Source organism: Corvus hawaiiensis, chromosome 1 (assembly GCF_020740725.1).
Source record: "Corvus hawaiiensis isolate bCorHaw1 chromosome 1, bCorHaw1.pri.cur, whole genome shotgun sequence".
NCBI lineage: Eukaryota > Metazoa > Chordata > Aves > Passeriformes > Corvidae > Corvus > Corvus hawaiiensis.
The window spans coordinates 34935854-34949162 of record NC_063213.1 but is presented as its reverse complement, the minus strand read 5'-3'; the positions used below and the strand labels follow the sequence as shown (position 1 = coordinate 34949162).

Sequence of the window (13309 nt, the reverse complement as noted above, 5' to 3'; positions counted from 1 at the left end):
CTTATGCTCTTGCAACTCTATAGCTTTCAGCACTTCACAGAAATAATTAATTTTTTTAAATTAACTCTTTTTTGTATTATTTTTGCAAGTAACATGTTCTACTGCTTTACTTTCTTCTTAGCTTAAATGCATGAACACCCCATCTCACTTGCTTTGTTGAAAATATGTATTTCTCCATGCCCTGTTCCTCAGGAAATGAAGAAGGTGCTCAGTCCGCTTTGCAGTAATTTTTGACAACATTCCTCCTTGTGCTCTCTGTTTTCTAAATGAGATTTAAACAAATGTTTTCGAAGACTTTTGTCCTGGTTAATTTCTTGTTACAGTTCCTAATCTTTCTATAAAGAAGATGCAAAACAGGCAGAACACTCCAGCTGAGCTCTCTTCTGCATATTTCTTCCCACTTCAGTATCCCTTGGGTAGTTACTAATGGATTACTTACAAGCTTGTTTCGTATCTTTTCATACATTGGCATTTGACCGGCTGGTGTATTTCTCCTTTTCTGGACATACTAAACCTCTGTACCCCATGATTCTCAACTTAAGACAGCCACTCAAGTTTCACTGGTTGTTTCAGCTTGCTTATATTTCCTTAGATAAATTTTTATTATTCTTGCTGATCTAGGTACCTTTGACTATTTCATCAGTTCACTTTCTTCTAGGCACATCTCTATCCATACAAAATGCTCTAAATATAGTAAACTAACTCTTCACTGTGGAGCCTGAAGTGAGGGTGGGAGGATGGCTTCTTCCTTCCCCCACTCTTTTTTTTTAACTTTTCACACGCAGAGAAAGAAAGAATTTGCAGGACAACCATGTGCATGTGAGGATAAGAGTACACTTGGTTATTTTCTGATGCACACTTACATCTTTCCTCTGCTGACAAGTGAGCAAGGAGTTGATCATACAGAAATGGAGTGAGAAGTCTAAAACAATGGGAGCTGACTGTATGGAGACAGCACAGCTCCTCAAGGAATGCTTTCCCTCCCTGCACATAACAGCACAGAGATCACAAGGCATTGTGTGGGGTGCTGTCACCCACTGTCCTTTTCATCCTGCACTCACACAGCCATGCAATACGTGAGGTCACTTCCCATAGAGAGTTACATACATACTGAGCTGTCAGTGTTACTTGGATGGGTGGAACTATGCCAGCACCTCATGAACAAGCAATTCAGCCTCAGTCAAACTAACTTCAACTCCAGCTAAGTTCAACAAGAACCACAGGTAGACAGCTTTGAAAATCTCATTCCTATCAACATGGTCACCTAAAAGCAGCTCATCTTTCAAACTCTATTCCCTGCCAGGCTTTTGGATTTCATCTGTTTATGGCTATAGAAGTATCTTACTGTAGGAAAGAAAAACCTAGCTTGACCAATAAAGAAGGAGCACTGACTCAATTTCAGCATCAACTTCACATTAGAACAAATGATAAATTCAGAGAATGAACTTAGAACAAAGAGAAGGGACAAGGGCATGGGGAGAGTGGTGGCCAACAAACAAAGAACACCTCAAAACATACAGTAAACACACAGAGAAAATTAACTCTACAAATCTCAGAGCCTGGTATCTGCAGGAGCCTTTACAAACACAATGCAAACAGCTTATTATCACGGTGTCCGGCAGTGGTAGGGAGGAGAAGAGAGATCCAGCAGGCAGGCATTGTGCATCAAGATTCCTCATCTTACTTAATTATTTCACAAACTCTTTTATAGACTTTTTTCTTCATAGTCTAATTGGTCAAAGGATCAGCCACCCCTCGCCTCGGGGTGATTGGCTAAAATCCTAGAACATCCATTATCAAAATATTTTTCTACTGTACTATAAACAAATCTTTGCAAGGTCACAGGTGTTCATAGCTTATAGAACTCTACTAATATCTTCCGTGAGAGAGAAAAATATCTCACGGGACTGGAAAGAAGCAAGAGAGATTCTTGCTAGCTGCATATTTGTATCCACAGCTTATAGTACAGTCCTCACAAGGAACATAAAATATATAGTTTCTGCCTGTCTGCATTCTGGTTCAAACCATCCCTGATCTTCATGGTTTCACCGATTTGCTTGGGAGCAGAGCTCCCCTCCCAAGGTTAAAAGGACTCCCAGGTCTCCACAGAACCCGCAGTACAAACTGCCACCTGCCGGCAGAACTGCCGTAGTACTCGAACCCCCAAATCCCACAGGACATTTTGCCAGCCGGTTTCCCACTTACAGCCCATGGCTGTAAGTGGAAAAAACAATGGCTCATAAACCCAGCCCTGCCAGGAACTACGCTAGGGTCAGAGCACCGCTCAAGAAGGGGCATGCCAGAACACACAAGTCATGACAAGAACGACCACAAGAAAACTACCCAGAGACAGTATCATTCCCAGAGCACAGTGCCCCTGAGTTGCGGTCCTGATGGAAGCCAACATCTTGCAAATAGCACAAAGCAGCCGTGCTGCCCAGAAGTGCCTCCTCTGAGCAAAGGGAAACAACCATTGAACAGAAGTGTGTGTAGCAAAACAACTCCACTCTGGGTGTGACCTTAGGGAAGTGCTGGGCTGCTTGGCAACTTTCAAAACACAAGCTTTGGTCATCAGGCTGTACCACATGTCCACCCTGAGCATCTTCCAGGAAACTCCACTCCATCAAACCCCAGCAGCTGATGCTCAGCCCACAGCCAGAGAAGGGCAGTCTAAATACCCTCTCCTTCTTAAACACAAACAAAGCGAGCAAACAAACAAAAAACCCCCAAACCAAAACAAAAGAAAAACATCCCAAAAGCAAGCAAAAAATGCCTCAGTAGCCAGGCAAATCTTTCATTTCTTGCAACAGAACTAAAACATCATAACTTGTCACTACCTGTTGAGGCAGCTGAGGACAAAGAAGTAGATAACCACAGTAACAAAAGAGACAAGAGAAACAAGGAATCTCTCTGAAGAAAGCTGGAAGAATAAAGAAATCTACTACTTTACTTCATGGGACCACATACTCCTCTCTTTGGTTTTCAGTCCTGTCCTATTTCACACACACATAATACACTTACCCTTGACATTTAGCTCTCTCAGTGGTTTTTTTAAGTTTCTCCGTTTTAAATCTTTGAGAAAAGACAGTCAATAAATAACAATTCCAGAAAATAAAAAGTACACAATACCTGCCAAGGGTCAATTCCAGTGCTAGCTCCATATTAGTTAAGCAAAAATAAGGTTCTCTGCAGAAAAGACTACACACCATGGAGGCTAAAGTCCAGCCACATGTAACACAAGAAATCGAAGTTAATCAAGTTGAGGCTGTTCCATGCCAAATACCAGACCATTTTGATCGCTGATTTTGCTCCATGTGACGCTGAGATTAGTCACCTAATCTAGCTCAACAAGCAGCCAGGAGGCCATGACTACGTTAGCATTCTCTTTTTTCAGCAGACCAACAAGCCTAACCATACTCCAATGATGGATGCAAGAAGGATGATCTTTCTCTAAATGTTTTTCCAGCAGATATTTCCTGGCTGCTTGGAACTGCCCAACAGTCTCATCTTCCCCATGCTTTCTGTCCATTTAGACAGTGATGGAATGAACTCGTCGTTATCACTGCGAACAGATCCACATAAAAATGAAAAGCAGAGGGAAGAAATTCTACCACACAATTAGGCTGCTACCTATGCTACTGAAGAGGAAAACATGGCCTGTAGTCATGCATTATTTGAGTTCTATAGGCCTACATAGACACAGTTATTAAGTATTGACTGAAGTCTATAATTACAAGTATTTCTTGAGCCTTATTTAACAATTACAGGTGTATGTACAAAGCAATAGGCAAAACCCCAGAACTTACCATATTTCTCTTCAGCCTTGGTTCTCAGATGCCCAGAATGTGGCTAACTGTACTGAAGTCTTACAAATGATACTGCTGAACTCAGGACATGTGTTTCAACATAAAGCAAATGGTTAGATGATAGGGCAAAAAATATTGCTTCTTAAAAAAAAAAAAAACACAACAAAAAAACAGCTCCTCAAACAGCTTCTGTAACTTGACTGGCATGGCATGACATGATTTGAAATTGCAAGCCCTGCCACACATCTTTGACCAAAGCTGTTTAAGCAGTGGTTCTTCTGCCTCTGAACATGGAAAAATCTGCATAAAATCCAGTCTTCCATGGGAAAACAAAAGATTCCATGCCAACCTCTTTTTGGCTTGGCCAAATACACATCTAAAGACTAGGATAAATTTGGGAGTGCCAAAGCTAACAAAGATGAAACCAATTCCAATGTGAGGAATGCCACTGCTTACCAGGTTGAAGTGTCCCTGCTTTGGTTCCATCCTACATACACATTCCTGCTGGGTATAAAAGCCGAGACAGATTTGGTGATGAGAGTCCATTAAACTATTAGGACTCTACAGTACATTATGCCATAAATGTAAATGAACTTTGCCTTAAATCAAAGTACAGAAATGTTTTTCCCTTTAGATAAATGCACCCATATTCATGATTCCTACATTAAACAGAAAATAAAAGGAAACTTTGCCACCATGGCTATTTTTTTAGAGTTAGAACAAAAGCTATTCATGTAGCAAAGGCATGCTGGCAATGCACTGTTCAGCAGCAGTAAGAATAAACACATTCATTAACCATTAGGATCTTCCAGCTGCCAAGAGAGACTGCAAATGTCTCAAAAACCCATTGATAAATCACCAAGTACAAAAACCCTGAAAAGCAATTGTCCTGCTTTTGCTCGTTGTTCAGCCCAGCTACAAAATGTGCCAGCCACTAAACAATGGCTGCCAACAAAGCTTTCACAGAATCACAAGCAAAACATAAGAATTAAATCTTATGTAGCTTGCTCTCCCTACAGATGCTTACTTTAAGTGAAAAATGTGTTGCTTCATGATGGACACACACAAATACATTAAGGGGGAAAGGTAAAGCTGAACTTCACATGTTATGGACCTAAATTATGGAATAAAAGTTATTTTCACACATTTAAATGCACCAATAGTCAAATGTAGCTTTTTAGTCTTCCTGCACTATTCATTGCACCACAACAGGAAAACAAAAAATGCAAAGCAAAAAAACATCCCCAAAAAAATCTACTAGGCACTAGCCTTCAGTACTTTCTACAAAGAACAAACCCAGAACACTGATGAACACTTACTGCTTTCATGCACCCCTACCTCAAATAAAGTACACATTTAGGAATGGTAAGTGCTTCCCAAAACAAGGGAAAGCTAAGAAGAATGTCTTTAAAAATGCCACACCAGACTTGTAATTACAACACTTGCTTTCATAGTGATGTCAGAATTGACAGTTTACACTAAAAAACATGGATCATATTAGGAAGGATAAATAAGTAAGAGGGCTAGACAGGGAGAACAGCAGAATTCTTCTTAAGGAAAACCAACCAACCAAATGCCATCAAACCACAAAAAGACAATCCTTGACAGAATAAAAACATATGCCTGACACACAGATTAAGAGGTGGTGTAACAGCCTGACAGAGGAGAGGAAGCAGAAAAAACCACCAGGTTATTGGAAAAGGGTAACAGCTGAAAAGCAACCGGGGGGGGGGTTGGGGGGGGGAGGAATCTGCATTAAGTTGACTGAGAATGCACCAAAAGCCAGACAGAAAATTCAAAACAGAGGCAATGATGCAGCAGGCACAGAGAATAAGATTATTTTGTCAGAGTATGCTAGACAGAAATACAGTCAGACTCATAAAATTGTTCCAGTCATGCTGAAGGAGCTATCTCATGTTAACAGGACTGGCATTTTTGGAACGCTTTAGAGAAAGGAATAGTGTTCAGAATTTAGCAATAGCTGCTTACAGAAGTGTTGGGAAAGAGGGAGAAGAGACCGAAAGTAGATCAAGCTTACAGGATAAGACTGGTAACAATAACAAAAGTAAATGAGCTGAGGTAAGGATCCACATTCTCATAGCTTTATTTAAAGGAGAGACTAAGAAAGCTGGGAGAGGAGTAGGCAGGGGTGTAAAAATTACGAAGGTTTTTCAAAATCATGAAGGTAACTTCACAAGGAAAAAGAACTTACATTCACCAAAATCCTGCATAAATAGGACAAATACTCACAGAAACAGTGCAAGATTGCCGTCAAGGCACAGGGGTAGCAACCATGAACTTCCAGGATAAAATCAGCAGATCCACGTAAGAAAAAGCTATGGACAGGTTCCAACACTAAATAGTTCTGCATGATGGGGGGACTTATGCTGAGTAGACTACTGAGAGTGGCTGAGTATGTGATCCTATATCCAGCATCTGTGGTTTCTGGAGTCGAAAACACAGTCCTGAGCTGGCTGGTCCAACACAGCAGAGCATTTCTTATGCTCTTTGCCTGAGTTCCAGCTCCACCAAGCAACATTTTACACCTCTTCTCTCATATTGACAAAACTGAGAAAAACATGGAAGTCTCACCCCAAATCAGGAGCTGAAAAAGAAGCAAATGCAGAGCAAGTTATGCTCCACTAAAAGAGAAAGGTAACCCCAACAGAACTCAGAGAGGTTCAAATAAAGGGAAACAATTCAAAACTGTCAAGATTTTTTCAGTACTTTTTTAACCATTTAAAGCTTAGAAATCAACCAGCAGGCCTGTAACAGGTACCAAACCCAACCAGAGCACCCTGTTGAACAGTCTCAGAATAGCAAGCTCACAATTTCTGGGGGTAACTCACGCACCTAGAACAGGACAGCTAGGGGTACAGCATTCTCCCCATCACCTGCATAACAAGAGTAAAGCAATCTCACAACAACCTCTAATACCTAAGTCCCTAAGGACTTAATATTGAGTAATCATGTTTTATCATACTTGAAACAGAAGGAACAGACATTCAGCCTTACAATACAAAAACATGCATCTTGGGAGACACACACACAATAGAATGGAAATTCCGTGGGCCCTAAGCATGTCTTTTAAAATAAAGTGGTTACATAATGAAATGGTCAGAACAACACCACTTATCTGTAAGATCAGTCGGTTATCAAACCTGGCTGATGTTGCCATGAAGAGAGGTGATCTGGTGGAAGAGAATGGAATCTGTTTCATATGGGAACATATTTAAAGCCTGAATAAGGATAGAGACAGGATGAAAACCCAGAGAAAACTTTCTGCACCCAAACATTGCTAGGAGATTGTGTGAATAAGGCTTGACAGCAAGAGAATGTTGGTTTCTCTGGATGTTACGACTCCTTCCACTGCAGTCAGTGCAGTAACATGCAAGTTACACAACCTGCGAGGAAGGTCAAACAATACCAACTCTTCTCACAGATACCTTTCTGCTGAGAAAAAAAGACATTTCATGGTTTGACCCCTCCAGCACTTTAATTTTGTTTCTAGCAATTTAAAAAAAAAAAAATCTACCTGTGTTAATTGCAAAAGTAAGACACAGAACAGGTTATTACCACAAAGCATTTCCCAATAATTCAACAGCCCTCAGGAAATTGTCCTGAACAGCCAGAAAACACTCCTACATGCATTTAGTAAGAGTAATTAGTACAATGAACAAATGAATCATGCAAACTAATGAAGGAGCTGGGCAATTTAAATTACAGTCCATTCATTCTCTCCCTTTTCAGAGAAGGATGAGGAAACCTACATGGCATATTAAGCAGTTAGCTCTTGAATTACAAAGTACACCATACCAAAATCATTGCAAATAGTGAGTATTCAGACATGCAATAGCAGACAAAGTTAACTTATTGAAGATGTCTAAGGATACTGTGTTACACATATTTTAAGAGGAAAAAAAGAAAAAAAACACAAAAAACCTCACAAAATATTCTGGCAGTCAAACAGCTATCACAAGAGTAGTATGCAGTGATATTTCAGACTTCCATCTCCACTGTACTCTCCATTTCCAGGAGGACAGGATTTGTCTGACAGCAGCTGACAGATAAGAAAGAAAGCCAATCAGACTAAGAGGCTTCTGTAATTCATAAAATTGGGACTATTGAGCAATTTAGTGATACTGTGCTTTTTCATGCCAAGATTACAGCCCTTCCTGCTCTACAAAAAATGGGATGGGGGTGGTGGTGGTGTTAGAGAAGAAAGCTCCTAATTCCAGCTGCTGTTTTCATCAACATCTGACTGAAAGCATTCAGGTCTGCACTGCAAATACAGAAAAGACAGAAAAGCATTTTCCACTCCCTTTCTAGCAAAAGGAACACTAGATGGTGCTACACCCGTATTCCTGTCTCTATGCTCTGGGATGAATGGCAGCAGCAAGAAAAAGAGAAGTTAAAAGGAAAAAAAACCCAACAACTAGGACATGATAGATGCCTCCCACACGTAGCAGCACCATGACACTTCCTACAGTGCTACCCCTCTGTCCACCAACCCCAGGACTTGAGTCTCCTACCCATTTACCTACAAGAGCTCCACAATCAATAGCAATAGAAACTTCAAGTCAGACTACACTGATCTTCTCTCCTATATCTTGCTAACAAAATCTAAAATGAAGTATTACAAAACAAAAAATCTATTACAACAGCTACTGAGTCCATTTTCAGGTTTAGTGTTTAGAAAGTATGTGCCCCACCAGCACTTTTTTCATAATAACTCTTAAAACATTCACAAACTTTTTTTTTCAATGGATCAACTATCCGACTTCATTTGCCTTTCTGTGCTGAAGTCAGCACAGATTCAGATGCATTTACCTGCATAAGGCTTCACTTGCAGCACCTATGAGCTTTGGATGGTGCTTTAACATCAAATTCAGTGGGAAAGGTGCTTTTACGGGGCTGTCCCTCTCTCACACATTGGCTTAAGGAAATTTTTCACCACACTGTTTTTTGTCACCTGGGTCCAGCCCTGCAGTGCTTATTGCCTCTGCTATGCCAACATAACTGCTTTTAGGCCGCACAGTAGGACAGATCAGAGGTGTGACCTAAGTAAAAAGTAACCCTCATCTCCTCTCTGACACGAAAGCGGAGCAAGGATTCTATCCAGACCAGTTGCCTAAAATACCTCCAGTTGCACTCCCACAGAAATCTGTTAAAGCACAATTCTGAGATGGTTTGGGGACATGAAACGTTTAAGCCAGCCCTGTATCCAAGAAAACACACTTAGCACAATCAGAATGTGCAATGCTCTCAGCTACATTGAATCTGCTCTTGGGTTCCAGGCAGGAAAGATGGTGCTCCTGACAGAGACTGCCAAGTACCTCTCTACTGCCAGCAAACACAACAGGAAACAAAAACAGTAATGAAAAAAAAAAAGGAAGCAGCATTAAGAATTTTTTGAGCATCAGTGGTCTTGAAAAGTTAAACAGCAAAATGTGCACATCATATAATTTACTATTAGCTATATCAGAGATAGCTCCAATTACCATTAGCTTGCTGCATTACAGAAGCATCACCACACCACACTCTGCCTCAGTTTCCCATTCTTTTCTTAACTGTGCTCAAGCCTTTATTTGCAAGAATTTTTGCAGATAACTTTTACAATAGGCTGAAGGTCTTAACCTTAGACTAAAAAAAAAAAAAACCAGACTTCCCTGATTGCTGAATTTGAATTCTAGGATGAGTCAAGGCTTGGCACCAGAAGAAAAAGTATGGTATATGCACACTTGATATGAGCAATTTTTTTCCCCACTAACCATTTTAAAAGTGCAAATAGTGCTAATTTGTCAATCAGAACTAAACAAAGTCTTCATGTTAAAGTCTCTGGGAATCCTGACAATTCAATCAAGTATTTATGTTTCAAAGGTAGACACTGCATACCTGCACACAATACTGATAAAGATTTTACAGAGGGAATATGAGACCAATTCCTTACATCCAGCCTGTGCCCTGTGACACCTTTAAAACATGAAACAAAAAGCTGAAACTCAAAAATCGATAAACACAAAAAAACCCCCACCCCAACTAACCAAACAATCAACAAAACCACTGCTATTTCTACTGCAAGTCACATCATGTTGTCCTCAGGTCACAAACAGTACAAATGTGACGCCACAGAACAGCAAATCTATTTTAAAAAGCAATTCAGCATCAATCTGTAAACAACACTTGGCTGTTAGCTCAGCAAGAAGAAAGAGATTCAGAAACTACACCAGGCTTGAAGGAATGTGAAGTAGCAAGAACATGCACTGGCCTCCATTCAATAAAAACTTTTTAGAAGTTTAAAAAGTGAGTTTGTCTTGCCTTTCAAGGAACCATAATCAAGAAGGCATCTTGATTCATGAAAGAAGTTGGTTGTCCTGGTTTACAGTCAGAAACAGAAAAACAAAGTTAAATTCCCGTTAACAGGGGAGGGAGGAAAGGGGGTGAAGTGGAGACAGGCCACAGACTTGCAGATCCTTCTACAAGGGGCCTGGAAAACAGTTACACTGCCAGGAATGCATTTATGTGATATGTAGTTTCTAGTCTACCTAACAAGCAAATACCTACATGGAAGTCAAAAGGATGACCCATTTTTGAACCAACCAGTTAAGTAGCTCTATGAAAACAAGGAAGGAAAGATGGCAAGTAAGTTTAAACAAAGCATTTATTCCATGTAGACGCATACCTGACAAAGTGACTCCAGTGTTAATCCTGCTGCTTGTCTTCCCAAGGAAATCAGGATGGACTTGAGAGCACCTCTGCCCTTCTTTCTATTTCTTTTTTTTCAGAATATCAACCCTTAATAACTACACAGCTGTTGGGCTGGGCTGAGCTAAGCTAAGGCATGCTACTAAAGCAGCTGTTGACAGTCACCATTAATTAGTTCTGTGACTTAAAGATAATTCTAGAAAGGGCTGAAAGCAACTCAGGATAAAAGTATCTCGCTGCCAAGTAGCATGGCCTTAGCTGTTTTTCTCAGACATCTCAGTTCTCCCTTCCAAAAACTCAGCTGACTCTTCAAACATTCCCAAAAGGAATTAAAACTCACAAGGTCACGTTAGGCTAAAAGAAGCCTCACAGCTCAGCCAACAAACCACGCACTTGGAATGGAAACTGCCTGTCATTTCATGGCCATAACCATGACTAAACTGACTTAAAGTGATTATTCAAACACAAAAAAATTTGGTCAGCTGACCACAGCACTAAGAATCTAATTCTATTTAAAATACCATACTTCAACACATATTCAATTTATTTGTATGAATCTATAATAAGGTATTCAACCTTTCAGAAATGCATGCAGAAGAAGCTATTCAACATACATTAACTTTTACTGTTCCAGAACTAATGTGAAAAAAAGAAATGGCTTTGAAAAGCAAAAATATGTGCAGTAAAAATGTTAGATCCTATTTCGCCCATCCCTTTTCTCCCACAAAGCAATTCTCTTATGAAGACAAAAATCTAAATTATGCTGAACATCAGGACAAGCATTCCATAAACTTTAAGCTGCAGTGCTCCTTTCTCCTCATCCCCGATTTTGGCTATTTTCCAAACAAACTTTCAAACGGTTCCATTTCCCTAGTACATAAATACTGGGTAAACAGTAACCTGGTTTCACAGCTATCATTGGTCTGGCCCATTTGCAAGGACCTTAAACATTACAAAGTGCTTTCACTGAAAATCCTGGTGCCTGTGGAATCACTTCTTAGACAAGAAGAAATGCGCAGAACAGCGGCAGGACCGTCCATGAAGCCGATACCCCACCATGAGCTTAATTCTACACCTCCACATGCTTACCAAGGAGAAAGATTTGACTGCTTACCAGTAATGGTGCAGGCATCTCTGTACTCTCTGCAGTCCGGCACATCATCTTCCACCCCTTCGCTTACATAGTGCTCCTCGTGAATGCCTGTGTCGCGGGCTAGGACTGCATGGTTCGACAGCTCCGAGGGAGGCACGGTGGCGGCCAAAGTGCAGTCGTGCAAAGCTGTGGCGTCCAGCTTGGCAGGTTTCACAGGCTTGTGCAATGTGCCATCAGGGGGACCAGCACTGGAGACTGGGGCTGGCTGGCACAGATGGAACTCCTTCTCTTTGCTAGAGTTGGCTTCAAGAAGTCTGCAGAACACAAAAGAAACAAATGTTCAATTCAAGCCATTCCAAACAGTGTATATCAGGACAGATGATTTTCTTTTCCTTAAACATTAGTTTAACCTGACAAATTCAGCAAATACGAAAATGCCAGTACTCTTCACAGAGCAGCAGCCTACGTCTGCTCTTTGCACAGTCGTGCACACTCTGCACCTTGCACAGTGGCAAAGTTCCATCCCTTGTATTGTGTTTTTTACTACCAACAGCTGATTAAACACCCATATTTTTGCCTATCCCAACTTGCAGTAAGCACAGTCCATGTACCTTGGCTCATTCACCAACTTTCTCTCACATCAACCAAGCCAAAGCTCTGTGTAACCCAGCATCTGTATGAGGCAGCACATCCCTGGTTGATCTAGTGGCACTTCAATAACATCATAATTTGAAATCAACTGGGAGCAAACAAAACAGCAATAATTGGAAGTTTATTCTATAACCCTACCAGACTTTCCTCTCCACTGCACAGCCCAGCCCCTCACTGACAGACTGGCACCTCTGCTTCCTTTACAGACTACACAGAAAACAAAACTCAAGGTGCACTGGGTTAAGGGGTTGACCACACTGCTGCTCCCCAGTGCCTCAGCCTCAAACTGGGAACAAAGTCCCTCAAGGCTGGATACTGATGTCCCCAGCAAGATGAAATTGGCCAGAGAAGGAATGAAGAAGAGCACATTTGTCCCAAAACTTCACCAAACCTTCTGTGTAAGGAGCTAAAGGCACTACAAGAAGTGGTGGTATGGTACTGCTACTGGTTATCAGCAGTGTAAGGAAAGATGCAAATGCTCCCTGCTGCTAGGAAAAGAAAATATAATTGTGGGATTGCAGACAAACAGACTTGGGAAAGGACCTGAAAGACTTTATACATGTAATAGCTACAAGGCATAAGTGGCAGCTGAAGAACAAGCCACACAGGAATACCCAGACACACGGGAAAAACAAAGACAGACAGCAAGAAGACACAATTGCACTGGTTTGGAAGCAGCAGGTGTGGATGCAATTCCATACGCAAGTGCAGCAACAGAACATGCTATATAGCATGTTCAGTGTTTCATTGAGAACCAGATACACAACAGTTTTCTTGAGAATTCTATGTGAAAAAGGCTCTCTCTAATCTCTAGGAATATGTCCAGATAATCTTATTTTGCTGTCAAAATTGCACTCAGTATTTTGGCATCTTGTTTTCTGGCATTTCTAGCCAATAACATTATTGCTCCACCAAAACATGACAGTATTTCTAGAAACTCACTGCAAGACTCAAATATCTGTCCCTAAACTGTCAAGACAAAGACCAGGTTTAGATCTCCTAGGAGTAAGTTTCAGAGAAGTCTTGCAACAAAGTTGGAACACTGCACCAGCAT

The 13309-nt window shown here is 40.9% G+C and overlaps 1 protein-coding gene across 3 annotated transcripts in view; it reads right to left on the bottom strand.

The window, feature by feature from the left end:
- TRAK1 (trafficking kinesin protein 1) overlaps nucleotides 1-13309 on the bottom strand; it is a 127694-nt gene that overhangs the window by 69166 nt on the left and 45219 nt on the right. For all 3 annotated transcript variants that reach the window (XM_048299868.1, XM_048299851.1, XM_048299862.1), the window contains exon 2: nucleotides 11626-11918. The gene's annotated coding sequence lies outside the window, so the exon portion shown is untranslated. The remainder of the gene's footprint in view (nucleotides 1-11625; nucleotides 11919-13309) is intronic.